Raw genomic sequence first — 7426 nt, 5'->3', positions numbered from 1 at the left:
AACGGAAAAGAGGGGAAACATTGTTGAAACTAATAGAAAAAGAAATGTTGACACTGAGCCGAGGGGCATCGGTCAAAAATAACAACTTTCACAAAAAGTGTAGAAAAAATAGCAAGCAGAGGTGGAGAATCGCAAAAGGGAAGACGGACAGCAGATTAGCAGGATTAAAAGAGAAGACGGACACTGAGTAAGCAGGCTTAAGTGTAACAAAAACTGGGAACAGCAATGAAAAATAGACCTGAGATGGAGAGAATACCCAATAGTTAAGCCAAGTAAACTAAAAACCAAGCAACAATCAAGTCAATGGGATGACACTTACCAACAAATGAAGATGAACCATAAACAATAGGACTAGGAAGGGATGCACAAGGAAGTGGACACATCAAGGAGAAAAATCTGTACTAGACAAAAAAGACAAAAAAAAAAAACAACATCTGTAAGAGATGCGGAGAAAACAAGGTAAAGTTAAATAAAGAACAACATGAAATAAAAATAAAAAGCAAGAACAAGTTATATGTTTATGAGCTGGAACAACACACAGAAGTTCCTGATCAGGTTTTCTCAAGGTCGATATCCTCTCCTTTGTGACAGAAAATGAATTGCCTCAAATATTCTGGAGGATCGAACGAAAAAGTTCTCTCCTTCTAGGTGACCTTCAAAAAACATGGGTGTACCAGACCATATATGGCGTTCATGGAGCATAGAACAGGACGAGGGGAGAGAAATTCTTTACGTTGATCTGCAGTAGCACGGGCCACATCCTGTGAGAAAAAGACTCTCTGACCGGACCACAACATTTGCTTTGGTTGTATAGACCATTAACAACTCCATATACTCCAAAAAGAGAACAAATGTTCCTCTGGGACGACTGGAAGATGAAGAGGACGAAGGACCCCCTTATGTAGGACCCAAGCGGTGTGCACGCTGTAAATTGAGATTTGTGCCCTCTTTGAGGCCGACTATTTTTGGATTGCGGAGCTTTAGGAAGTACAGCCATCATGCAGGCTATTAGACCAAGCCCCCCATGCCAGCTTCTTAGGTTGATTACATTCTAGTAGGTTCACCAGCTTCTCTGCTCCTTATGGATTGAGTCGCAAAATCGTCGTTTTTGTCTTTTCTCTCGGTGACCAACAACTAACACATTAATCATAACCTTCATTATTCAGAGCAAGGCATCCATCCCATCTCTCCCAATGATTCTACCATCCAAAAGAGCTAGACACTTATTATAAAGAAGCCGTTACGTCAGTGTGGTTTTTTTTGTTTAATCTCTAGCCACAGCTGCCGCCAGTTACAAGTTTAACTTCCTCCCACTTGAATAACCTAATAAGCTTGAGCAAGAAGCCGTATCACATCTCATTGGACTGTAAGCAGAACACTGGACCAGCGACCCACCCAAACGGTCTCCTTCTACCTTTTTCACTTACATATAGGTTACAGTTATATTTAGTTTTTATGGGAATTTATTATCACACGTGCCCTTTAGCCTCTTAGCACTGTAGAATCTGCACATCATATCTTTTAAACTACTTTGAACATTGCACACAGTATTGCTGAATAAAAAGGCAGATTTTCAATAGTTTCCTCAAAAATGACAGGAACAGTTCTGAGGCAGAAAAGGGCAACAGAAAGCAATGGGAAGAATGGCTGAAATGGGCAATTGGAATACCATGGTAATCCTTGTAGGGCAGTAAGGTGGGCCCGATGTAGGCAGCCATCCCACACTAGCTCCTGCGGGCTTTAAGCTTTGCAGCTCCTCTAGCAGTGCCACCCAAGGGTACAAAATCCATTGGCCATAGATCAATAGTCCAAGGGGAGGCAGGCCTCTTACGATCCGAATCTCATTGCTACTAGAGCTCATTTGTAGGTTGTTGCCCTCCATTTCCTAGTCAATGGCCTTTAAACAGGAGAAGTGTTGCAGACCAACAGCAACAAGGACAAATGGGAATTCAAAGATAGAGAGTACTGCCACCAAACCGTTATGCTGTACTCACGATACAGCTACCAGAAATAGTGTTGGGCTCTTCTAACATGCCAACCTCTCTACCCGCAGCGTTGTGCTGGACTTCCGGACTCACCACCCCTGCATGAAGTCAGGCAACAGGACCCAGAAGCGCTCCATACTCTGAGGCACAGAGCCGCCCCAACAGGAAACCGCGTGCCTCCTGATAAGCCCAGCAACCCAGGTGGCGTGGTCTGCAAAATCCAGGAATCACCGCTGCGTCCCAAAGGTAAACTGCAATGTCTCCCTCCAAGCCCAGCAGGGAGGGAGACAAAAATGCCAGCCACATCCATACCACCCAGCAGCGGAGACGTCCCTCCAGAAGCTCCCGCACCTGACTCATCCATTCTGTGGAAGACAGAAAAAAAGAACAGGAAGAATGCTGGGTAAGTATGTTTATGTACTCCCAGTGGCGTGGGGAGGGAAGGGGCTGGGTCCAGCACTCCTTCATTCTTTTTTTCTGTTGATGAGATAGGATTATCTCACTTGTAATAAATGGGACGGGGACAGGAGGGACCTGGAGGTAATGTCAAGTTATACAAACATAACATGAGTGCATGCATCACTAGCTCTTGAAGTCAGCAAGGGTAAGGACTATCACCAGCATAAAGATAAAATGAAATGATTTAGCATCAGTACCAATACCAAGGGACATCGAAAAAGAAGGACTAACAACAGCACCCAATGTATTTTTCCCCTAGAAACAAAAGGGGGCAACCGCACCTACATCCGGATACAAAATGCAAAAAACACATCTAAGAGCAACCACAGCTCTCAGTTACAGAAATGAAATTACTAACTCCAGCACCGATAAATACAAAACACATGAAGGAAAATAATGAATTGTTAGCATGTCCTAAAGACTAGAGTCCGTTATTACTGGGAAAAGCAAAGGGCTAATCCATCTGGAAAGATGCTCAGTGCAATAAGGTACGATGCCCATTTCTGTTGCTAACTGTGGGTTATACGTTTAAATATAAACAAGCCCAACTCAAATTTAAATTATTACAGGTTTGGTTGAACGGGTGCTACTTCATTTAGTAATATTCAATTTTGGTATTTACAGAGCTTAGAAATGGTAGAAGTGTAGAAAAACGAGCTATACGCCTCACTTGGCTGCCTAAAAGAGGAGCGAAGAATTACTAAGTTCAGCCTGTAGGGCATACAAATAGCAAATAATAATAACAGCAGCATATAAAAACGTGTTATAGTGAAATTGTCATCAGTGATCATTATTATTAGAAAATACCGCACACAGCTTCCTCTATGGAAACTCGTTTCAGCCTTGTGTTCTGTAAAACAATTGAAGGCCAGATTCCAAGGAAACCAGGTTGAAAATACAGAGATCTGCTCCTTTAGTTAGTCCTATGTTTCAAGCGGCTCACAGCACGTGCAGTGATGTACACATGGGATGACAAAGCTGTACTGCTCAGAGTGCGGACATACTTAACCTCTTCTATGCCCATGACGAGATAGTCTTGTCATGGAGCGCGGTTGCGCTGTGCCCATGATGAGACTGTCTCGTCATGGACCCCGCCCGCTAATACAATGCCCGGCACAGGAGGGGGAAAGGGCGGGGCACTGAAGGGGTTAAAGTAGACATTCAGGATTGATACTCATATGGAACGTAACAGTGTGGCGCTGTGCACAATAACGTCATAATCCGTGAGGTTGAGCAGGGCTATATAGGCACAAATATGGCTCGTGAGACTGTTAGTCGGATATTACGGTCAAGATGGTAACGGGAGTCCGAGGGCCCCGCCCTCGCTGACGAGAAACCAAACTCTCCGGCCATGGGACCATGGACCTGTGGATTCTGCAGACAGACTTCTGCTTGCTGGCCTTGATGTGCTTGGGGTCCGTGCTCTAACTGTACAAGTACTTACAGGAGAAAGTGCACAGCTCCGAGAACCGGTTCCTCAAGTTAAAGCAGCAGCAGGAGATACTCTCTGCCCAGCTGGAAGTGGTGTATGAGCACCAGTCCAGGCTGGAGCGGTCCCTCCAGAAGGAGCGTGCAGAGCACAAGAAGACCAAGGAAGATGTTCTAGTATATAAATTAGAAGCTCAAGAAGCCCTGAGCAAAGAGAAGGTAGACACCATGAACCGTTACGTCACCCTCCCCTCTCAACACAAGATCCTGAAGAACCAGCATGAAGAAGTGAAGAAGCAGCTCCTGGACTTGCAGGTGCAGTATAACTCTCTAAAGCTGGAAAACCGGTGAGCGTTGGAGAGCCACAACCAGATATATGCACAGCTGCAGCTGGAGAATGAGAACCACGTGGTGGTGCTGCTGGATACAATATCAAACCTAAGGGAGAAAAGTAAGGTTCTTCGCAAGGCACATGAAGAGGTCCGCTCTCAGCTGCTTATAGCGCAGGAGCATCTGAATCAGATGCACCAGCTGAATGAAGCTCTTCAGAGGATACCAAGCTTCAAGCTGGTCACAGCCGGGAGGCACCAGCCATTGCAGTTATAGGCCCCAAATAAGAAGCGTTTCCGTGCCTTTGAAGCTGAATTGCAGCATATTCCGAACAGACTGGCCTACAAGCGAATCCTCTGGAGACGCCGACAGACTCTGGGAAGAAAACTCCAAAAGGTGCTGCCCAGACTGCAGAATCTCTCAGAAAATTGTTGGTACCCCAGACAGGGTCTCTTGAAGTTCTGCCAGCCTTGCCTCTGTGGCTAGCGAAGGATAGTGATGGCCGTGCCCTGCGTTTCTAGAGGACAGTGAATAGCATCCAGGCTGGAGACGAGATGCTGAAAGAATTAAAGACCATAAACTTCACCATCAGAAACAGCACCATCTACTATGATGGAACATAAATATTGGATATGACATTCTGACCTGGACGGTGGACAAGAATGTGATGCCTTTCCTCACTGTTGGTGAGTACACGGGAAATCTGACCCTTGATGCTGATCAGATTCAGTGGCACACGAAGAGCCAGCTAACAATCTTTGATAGCCCTATACTCCAGTGTGTGTGAAAGAGAGAGGGACTGTCTCAATCAAAGGGGCCAAATTAGGAATTTAAAAAATATTGGATTCCACTCCATTCTTGTAAGCCAGGTACTGGAAGCAATATTACTCTATCCCTTGCTGAAGACAGTAGTGGAAAATCTCTTATTCCCGGCCAACCAAGAGAGACTAATGGAAGCCAGGTTACTCTTCTCCATTCAAAGAGAATCCACTTACTCTCAGTCAGCAGAGAGTAGAGGAAACTACTCTCCCTCTCTCAGTGAAGCATAATGGAAGCAATGCCATCCACTTCCTCCCGAGAGAGAGTATTGGGTGCTCTTTTATTCTCCCCTTCCCGGCAGAGAGTAACGGAAGTCATTTAAAACCTTTCCACCCATAAGAGAGCCGTGAAAGTCACCCGACTCTTCCCGCTCAGAAGAGAGGAGTAGAATCTTCCTCTTCACTCCAGCCAAGACAGACTAATGAAAGCCAACCACCTCTCCACCCAGAAGAGAACAGTAACAGCCATGTCACCTTCTCCACCCAGCCATTATACACTCTCCCTTTCTCACCATGGCAGTGCCAAGGGGCTTCAAATATCCTTTGACTCTGAGAGGCACCTGTAATACCCTTTAATTTCAAGGGAAACAGCGCTGGAGTGGTATGATCAGACTCATCCCTTCAGAAGCTCTGGCCTGTTAGCACATCTAGCTATTTCCTCATTGTCTTAACCTGATATGGGCTACATAAGGAAGACCTCATTACATTTGCTGACTAATGATGCACCATATGTTGTTAACCACTTGCAGGGAGGGATTCTAAAACGAGGTTCAAGGTCAATTTTCAGAGGAACCTCACTGTTTCAGGTTCTAGGCCATAGATGGTCCTGCAGACTTTTTGCCCACTAGTTTCTTAAAATCAGTTTAGCTCTTTTTTGAGAAAGGTCCCTCTGCTACCCTTTGTTTTACATTTTTTTGTCATGATGCCTCTCAGCACAGTGGTACCCTACACCTCCGCTATAGTTTTTAAATACTAATTCTTTGTTACTTACCTTCATGATGGCTATCCCCTTCAATGTTTAGAGATGGCAGCTGGACTGATGATCATCTCTAAATCTGAAGGACGTGGTCCATCAGCATGATGGAGGTAATGCTCTCTGCCACTCTGTCAAATAGAGTACCGTCTTTCAAATGCTAAATCAGCCCTCAGTAAAGAATAATTATATATGAACTCAGTTTGTGGAATCCCACAATATTAAAAAGAAAAAAACAAAAGTCCTATGTTTCAAGAACACATCCTACTCTATACATATTTACACATGATTACAGAGATTCCCCCAAAAACATGGCCTAGGAATGTACCAAATCATGCATTCGCACACGTTAGTGAGGTTTGTGAGTAAGCACCTGCTTTGTTGGATTTCCAACCAAGTATCACCTACAGTCCTGTCCCTCAACCTAAACATATGATGCTTCTAGTCTGCCACACTGTCACAACATAAAATTTTAAATCAGGTCCAGATTATTATTGGTCGACTGTTTTGTTGTTTTTGTCATGCTCAAGCTGCCATGTAAATCGGTCCCATAGTGTTGATGTCATAAAATGAATGACTCCCCTGCTATCCGTAGTTCTGTTCTAGTCATGTATAACCATTGCATCGCTATTTATTTTTTAGACATTTGAAATGTGGAGTTTAAATTTATGTCTCCCCCGTGTGGCATTTTTATACCTTCAAAGTCGTAAACACAGCAGTATCAATTGACAAAATAATATCTTCCCAACCTTTTAGATGTCATCAAAGCATAAAATTGTGAATAATAAATGCATAGGAAACCGTAAATCAAAAAATAAGTAATATGCAGGCACAAGAACACTCTTTTCTTTTTATCACCATCAAATAAATTCAAATTCCTACAAACTCCAGCAACCTCTACCCATGCTTGACAAAATGTTAGTTCTTCCTTTTGCTGCAAAACTATCTAGAGTAATATAGAAATTGTGGCGAAAGGTAAATGTGAAAATAACAGTGGATAAAATAATTTTAACGTTAACAGTAACTGTAACTCTGTTGTGCGTGCAGAGCGTCACGATTAGGCCTTTTTAAATCAAAGACGGTTTGTCGAATTCTCAGTGTTAATTCTTAATGACATGAGCTCTTTTCAGGATTCACAAAGAAAGTCATAAAAGGAAAAATGCTTGAATACACAGGCTTCACCTATGCATTCAAGTGTAAAAACTTAAGGCAACAAATATACCAACATCACATAATTTCAACGATAAACTAAACAAAATATTTAAGAAAGAGAACCAACAATGTCTATTTTTCTGTATAGAATATCAAAAAATATTTTATTAATAATCAATGTAATGCTAAAAAACAATTTCATACTAAAACAACACCCAATTCGTACTAATTCATTCATATCTTCATTTATACAGGATGCAAACAAATCACACTAAAAGCCA

At 43.1% G+C, this 7426-nt stretch overlaps 1 pseudogene; it reads left to right on the top strand.

The window, feature by feature from the left end:
• The first annotated feature begins 3803 nt into the window (after positions 1-3803).
• LOC146866474 (Golgi integral membrane protein 4-like) lies at positions 3804-4825 on the top strand (annotated as a pseudogene).
• Positions 4826-7426: the final 2601 nt, after the last annotated feature.

This window comes from Triturus cristatus, chromosome 2_1, assembly GCF_964204655.1.
Source record: "Triturus cristatus chromosome 2_1, aTriCri1.1, whole genome shotgun sequence".
NCBI lineage: Eukaryota > Metazoa > Chordata > Amphibia > Caudata > Salamandridae > Triturus > Triturus cristatus.
Note: the sequence above shows the minus strand (reverse complement) of the source record. Positions and strands in the feature narration are given on the sequence as shown.